We start from the raw sequence: 7,223 nt of genomic DNA, 5'->3' as shown, positions 1-7,223 counted from the left end.
GAAAATGCGTGGGAGTGAAGATACCCTGAGTCTAAATATTTGATTAACTAATTAGCCTTTAGTAATTTGCTCCCAATAAAACCCCAGCAGTTTCAGATTGATTTGAAAAAGTGGACAATTTCACTGTGATATTAATATTCATTAATTCATTCATCTATTCATCCCACAGACCTTTCCTCAGCTGCTATTCTGGGCACAGCATCACCATTTAAGGTGCTGGAGATATGTAGAGTAATTCATCACACGTCCTGACAAAGGTATGAGGTAGGTCCTACTGTGATTCCTATTTCACAAGTGGAGCTTTAAGAAGTTACTTGCCCAATGTCACAGAGCCAGTAAGCAACAGAGCCACTCCATAATAACTCAGACAACATGACATCTTTTACTGAATCTTTCACTCAGAGAAGTAGTATTTAATCAAAAATCCTAGACAGAGGATTGGAAAAGCCTCAGGACACTGTGGACGCAGAGGACTATTTACTGGAAAAAAACGTTAGTCACTCATTCATGTCAGACTCTTTGTGACCCCATGGACTGTCAGGCTCCTCTGTCCATGGGACTTTCCAGGCAAGAATACTGGAGTGGGTTGCCATGCCCTTCTCCAAGGGATCTTCCTGACTCTGGGACTGAAGTCGGGTCTCCTGCATTGCAGGCAAATTCTTTACCATCTGAGCAACCGGGGAAGCCTCTATTTACTGGAACTTTCCCCTTAAATCTCTACCGCCTTGACAAGACATTATCACAACTGTAAAGTGAAGTGAAGAAGTGAAGTGAAGTCGCTCAGTTGTTTCTGACTCTTCGTGACCCCATGGACTGTAGCCCACCAGGCTCCTCCATCCATGGAATTTTCCAGGCAAGAGTACTGGGTTGGGTTGCCATTTCCTTCTCCAGGGGATCTTCCCCAACCCAGGGATCGAACCTGGGTCTCCTACATTGTAGGCAGACGCTTTACCATCTGAGCCACCAAGGAAGGCCCTATCACCACTGTAGGTGGCACCAAATTTGGCCATTCATGATCACAATAACTCAGCACCTCTTTTTCAAGCACCCCTACAGTCAGAAAGTGCTTTGACTTCCCAGGATCCCAAGATACAATTCGGTAGGATCTGATTTAAAAGCCTAGAGTTTTTTGTTATTTTGCCAATCTATTCCGAGCTCACACCAGGTCACCAGCCTTAGTCATCCATAGAGACTGAGCAGGCACCTGGAACTCTATGAACTAACAGGACCTTGGAGGTGCCTCCCAAAATTTGAGGGTCATGTTAGAAGATGCAGCCTGTGCTACTAGGAATCAATGTGAACTCGATGACTGCTCATTCCAAAACAGAGGATGGTCCAGTTCCAATCAAGCTGCCTTTTCTATGTTCCCTTCCTTAGACCCCTTAAAAGTCCCCTTCAAAAAATCCCCCACTAAAACAAAAGCCAAACAAAGTAACACAAATTTGGCAGAAGGAATTCTCTTAACCAAAGAGATGGTCACACTCCTTAACCCCATGTTCCTCTCTGAAAACAGAACAAGTAATACTAAGTATCTCCCTGGGAGGCCAAATGGAATGCAGTAAGCTGATTTTCAGAAGTAGCAGCTAAGACAGAATTAATTTAAGTTAGTGTTTCCTGTATGTTTGCTTAATTTTAACAACAGAAGAGCTAAGAAAAGGGTCCATTCATCCTGGACAATTAGTTGAGGGTATGAGCTAAGTCTGTTTTGAGTATTGCATGCCCCTTCCTCCAGCAGCTGGCCAACCTGGAGTTATACATGTTTCTGGCATTCATGTTACAGAGTCCTATATCATTACGATCACACCATCTACAGCCTTTTGTAAGGAATTCAGAGCACAGAAGAAACTATCACTATGACTTGCATTGCTGCTGCTGCTGCTGCTGCTGAGTCGCTTCAGTCGTGTCTGATTCTGTTCGACCCCACAGACGGCAGCCCACCAGGCTCCCCCGTCCCTGGGATTCTCCAGGCAGGAACACTGGAGTGGGTTGCCATTTCCTTCTCCAATGCATTAAAGTGAAAAGTGAAAGTAAAGTTGCTCAGTTGTGCCCGACTCTTAGCGACCCCATGGACTGCAGCCTACCAGGCTCCTTCATCCATGGGATTTTCCAGGCAAGAGTACTGGAGTGGGTTGCCATTGCCTTCTCCAATGAGTTGCATTAGGTGAATCAAAATCATTAGGAGGAATCAAGTGCTTGTGATTCCCCATGTGATTCTAAAGTGCTTCCAGGGCTGAGAACTGCAAGTTTAGATGGTTTCAACTTTGAGAGGTTTCCAAGTAACTGGAACTCAAATCACATGCAAAAGGAGTTATAACATAGTTCATGGATAAAATTTTTAAATTTTCAGATAACACATGGATAAAAGTGAAAAGCAACAGGTAAATTAATTTTATAACACATTTTATATAACCGAATATATCCAAAATATTAGATACAAACATAGATCCACATGGACACTTAAACACTGATTCTGTCTTTTGTGCATTCAGTCATTGACTGGCCATCCCCTGGCAGGCACTGTGCTAGGTGCTGCAAGATACACAGAAGTCAAGGAGATTTTCATTATAGGGGACTGGAAGGCAAAAGTAGGAAGTCAAGAAACAACTGGAGTAACAGGCAAATTTGGCCTTAGAGTACAAAATGAAGCAGGGCAAAGGCTAACAGAGTTTTGCCAAGAGAACGCACTGGTCATAGCAAACACCCTCTTCCAACAACACAAGAGACTCTCGACTCTACACATGGACATCATCAGATGGACAATACCGAAATCAGATTGATTATATTCTCTGCAGCCAAAAATGGAGAAGCTCTATACAGTTAGAAAAAAAAAAAACAACAATCAAACAGGGAGCTGACCATGGATCAGATAATGGACTCCTTATAGCTAAATTCAGACTTAAAGAAAGTAGGGAAAACCACTAGACCATTTTACAGTGGAAGTGAGAAATAGATTCAAGGGATTAGATCTGATAGACTGCCTCAAGAACTGTGGATGGAGGTTCGTGACATTGTACAGGAGGCAGTGATAAAGACCATCCCCAAGAAAAAGAAATGAAAAAAGGCAAAATGGTTGTCTGAGGAGGCCTTACAAATAGCTATGGAAAGAAGAGAAGTGAAAGGCAAAGGAGAAAAGGAAAGATATATCCATTTGAATGCAGAGTTCCGAAGAATAGCAAGGAGAGATAAGAAAGCCTTCCTCAGTGATCAATGAAAAGAAATAGAGGAAAACAATAGAATGGGGAAGACTAGCGATCTCTTCAAGAAAATTAGAGATACCAAGGGAACATTTCATGCAAAGATGGGCACAATAAAGGACAGAAATGGTATGGACCTAACAGAAGCAGAAGATATTAAGAAGAGGTGGCAAGAATACACAGAACTATACAAAAAAGATCTTCATGACCCAGATAATCACAATGGTATGATCACTCACCTAGAGCCAGACATCCTGGAATATGAAGTCAAGTGGGCCTTAGAAAGCATCACTACGAACAAAGCTGGTAGAGACAATGAAATTCCAGTTGAGCTATTTCAAATCCTGAAAGATGATGCTGTGAAAGTGCTGCACTCAATATGCCAGCAAATTTGGAAAACTCAGCAGTGGCCACAGGACTGGAAAAGGTCAGTTTTCATTCCAATCCCAAAGAAAGGCAATACCAAAGAAGACTCAAACTAGTGCACAATTGCACTCATCTCACATGCTAGCTAAGTGATGCTCAATATTCTCCAAGCCGTGCTTCAACAGTACATGAACCATGAATTTCCAGATGTTCAAGCTGGATTTAGAAAAGGCAGAGGAACCAGAGATCAAATTGCCAACATCTGTTGGATCACCAAAAAAGCAAGAGAGTTCCAGAAAAACATCTACTTCTGCTTTATTGACTATGCCAAAGCCTTTGACTATGTGGATCACAAGAAACTTCAAGAGATGGGAATACCAAATCACCTGACCTGCCTCCTGAGAAATCTGTATGCAGGTCAAGAAGCAACAGCTAGAACTGGACATAGAACAACAGACTGGTTTCTTATCAGGAAAGGAGTACCTTAAGGGCTGTATATTGTCACCCTGCTTATTTAATTTATATGCAGAGTATATCATGAGAAATGCTGGACTGGATGAAGTACAAGCTGAAATCAAGATTGCCAGCAGAAATATCAATAATCTCAGATATGCAAATGACACCACCCTTATGGCAGAAAATGAAGAAGAACTAAAGAGCTCTTGGTGAAAGTGAAGGAGGAGAGTAAAAAGTTGGCTTAAAACTCAACATTCAGAAAACTAAGATCATGGCATCTGGTCCCATCACTTCATGGCAAATAGATGGGGAAACAGTGGAAACAGTGACAGACTTTATTTTCTTGGGCTTCAAAATCACTGCAGATGATGACTGCAGCCATGAAATTAAAAGATGCTTGCTCCTTGGAAGAAAAGCTATGACCAACCTAGACAGCATATTCAAAAGCAGAGACATTACTTTGCCAACAAAGGTCCATCTAGTCAAGGCTATGGTTTTTTCAGTAGTCATGTATGGATGTGAAAGTTGGACTATAAAGAAAGTTGAACACCAAAGAATTGCTGCTTTTGAACTGTGGTATTGGAGAAAACTCTTGAGAGTCCCTTGGACTGCAAGGAGATCCAACCAGTCCATCCTAAAGGAAATCAGTCCTGAATATTCATTGGAAGGACTGATGCTGAGGCTGGAACTCCAATACTTGGTCACCTGATGTGAAGAACTGACTCATCTGAAAAGACCCTGAAGCTGGGAAAGATTGAAGGCAGGAGGAGAAGGGGCCAACAGAGGATGAGATGGTTGGATGGCATCAGTGACTCAATGGACATGAGTCTGAGTAAGCTCTGGGAGTTGATGATGGACAGGGAAGCCTGGCACACTGCAGTCCATGGGGTTGCAAAGAGTCGTGCACGACTAAGTGTCTGAACTGAACTAATCCTCAGGATGCATAAGGGAACATACAACCAGCTGACATACAACCCCCAAACCTAAGTGTGCAGAGACATGCATATGCAACACTATGAGAAGTGCATCTTTTTACCGCTTCCGACCTGTATGATTTGTGTCCAGATCATTTTGACCAGATCAGGGTAAGAAAAGGACACAGAGATAAGATTGGGATAAGAGAGAGGCAGTTTCGACAGACTCCAACACTTGAAATCCAGGCTTGAGGATCAAAGCTACAGTCTTAGTCTATTCTGCTTTAATCACACAGTGGTGAGAAGATCACCATTTACCCAGAAAAGTCATGCATTCTTGCTTGTCCAGCTTTCATTACCCCCAAGGAGGTGGGTGTGAATTTTTACCAAAAATGTGAGAGACAGCCTTCCCAATCAAAGATATATTTACAAGACATGAACCTATTTGCCCAGAAGAAGCAAGAGAATCTTCACTATGGGCCTGTGCAGAGCTCAGTTAATCTGGCAGTGTTCACGAGCCTTATTGGGAAGATACAAGCAAACAAGCACACCTGGCCATTGGAGCAATAAACACAGTGCAAGACGGCTGATGTTAGCATCAGAGAAGCCTTTCCCCACAAGAAAGTCTAGGGCCTTGCTCTCTCCACCTCCTTCTCTTGACCTTGGAGCTGATAAGATTTTTAGGTTTTGCCATAGAGTGTGCTGAGTGGGACTGCCAGAGGTCACTGAAGATTGGATTTCTTGTTTTAGGCATAAGGGATGATAGCAACACATTTGAGATGAGCCTTGAAGGATGGGGTGAGTTTGAACAGGCAAACTGAGAAGAGAAACATGCTAGGTGAAGGCAGTAGCATGCAAAGGGAGAGAGGGAGAAGAGCCTAAAGAACCAAGATGAGCCAGAGGCAACCCTACACTTCCAGATCACGAATTCCTACAAGCCCATGAAAGAGGTTGAATCAAAGTTCTCGGCCAAATCTAATGCCATGTCCCTAGAATTATCATCACCCAGCAATCCGGGATACAGGTGAGAAGATGACATGGAAAAGTTGGACGAACAATTGCAAACATCTCTCTTCCCTGGGCCAAGTTCCTCTCTCTCCCAAAGCTGTTTCAACACCTCTGTCTTTCTTAAGCCCCCGTGTAATAATGAGGACTTGGGAGTTAAATGTGAGAGGGCTTTCTGAGCTCCTACAGGGAACTCAATAATAGAGCTTTACAAACAAGGGACTTTCAAAGTCCTTAATCCCAAGAAATTTAATAATATTCACAAACACAAGTTTAAATGAAAACCTTGAAAAGCAAAAAATGTCTGCTACATTAATACAGCATTAGTGGACTGTAATAAGGTTTTGATTTAATCTCTTTAGAAAGCCCTTAATACTCTGCATCAAATACAAAGCTAATCTTCTTGTTTCCTCTGAAACTCTACCTCAGCAAATTGTTCATCCAGGCATGGCAAAAAATAGGAGCCTCTTCAAAATTTATTCTGCCCAAGGGCAAACCGGTGGAGATTTCCAGGTCTTATTTTATACCACATGCATCTCACTTTGGACTTACAGTGTATTTTGTAAATTAAACAATCCTCTATCAATAGTAATGTTTTTAAGTTGCAAAGCTTAAAAATACTTTCCAAGTAGTTGCTCACAGAAAGGACTTTTCATCCTCCTTCAGTCATTCTTCTTTTCTCCTGGTGATCTGTCTTATGTCAATTTAATTATTAGACTGGCCCAAAGAACTCAAGAAGGATTAAAAGGAAATTTCCCCCTCCCAACACTGTTCAACATGCCAATAAATAGGGATGCAGTAAACTCTAATTATCTGGCACATCATACTAAGATGTTTCATTGCCTGGATCAACTAGATAAAATTTACATCAGGGAACTGACCCTTAACTGATTGGGTTGAGGGAAGCAAAAGAGATTGACTAATGCAGAGAAAGAGAGCTGTACCCCTCCCAGATCAAGTGTCCAACGGCTGCCATTGAACTGAAACTCACTGAAATACCTTTGCTGCCTCATGGTTTCATTTCCTCTACCCAAGAAGCAGTTTCCTGAATATTTCAATTAAATTTGAAGCTCATAACTTTAATAAAGTTTTATGAAAATGAACAGTGAGATGGTTTCTTCTAGAGTGGAGGTTAATACTTTACATTATCTCAGTTCTTCATCTGTAAAGGAACACAGGGTGCCTTTAACTGCATAAGGCATTAGCATCCATCACACACTTTGCTCCTTATTAACAGACTGCTGGCTTGGGAGAGTGAGAACAGAGTTTTGCTGCCCCTGGCCCAGTT

General features: G+C 42.1%; 1 non-coding gene across 1 annotated transcript; it reads right to left on the bottom strand.

The window, feature by feature from the left end:
- Nucleotides 1–897: 897 nt before the first annotated feature.
- Nucleotides 898–970, bottom strand: TRNAC-ACA (transfer RNA cysteine (anticodon ACA)). The gene has a single exon. It is a non-coding gene; the product is annotated as a tRNA-Cys (tRNA).
- Nucleotides 971–7,223: the final 6,253 nt, after the last annotated feature.

This window comes from Budorcas taxicolor, chromosome X, assembly GCF_023091745.1.
Source record: "Budorcas taxicolor isolate Tak-1 chromosome X, Takin1.1, whole genome shotgun sequence".
Classification (NCBI taxonomy): domain Eukaryota; kingdom Metazoa; phylum Chordata; class Mammalia; order Artiodactyla; family Bovidae; genus Budorcas; species Budorcas taxicolor.
The sequence above is the reverse complement of the archived record's forward strand: the minus strand, read 5'-3'. Positions and strand labels throughout refer to the sequence as shown.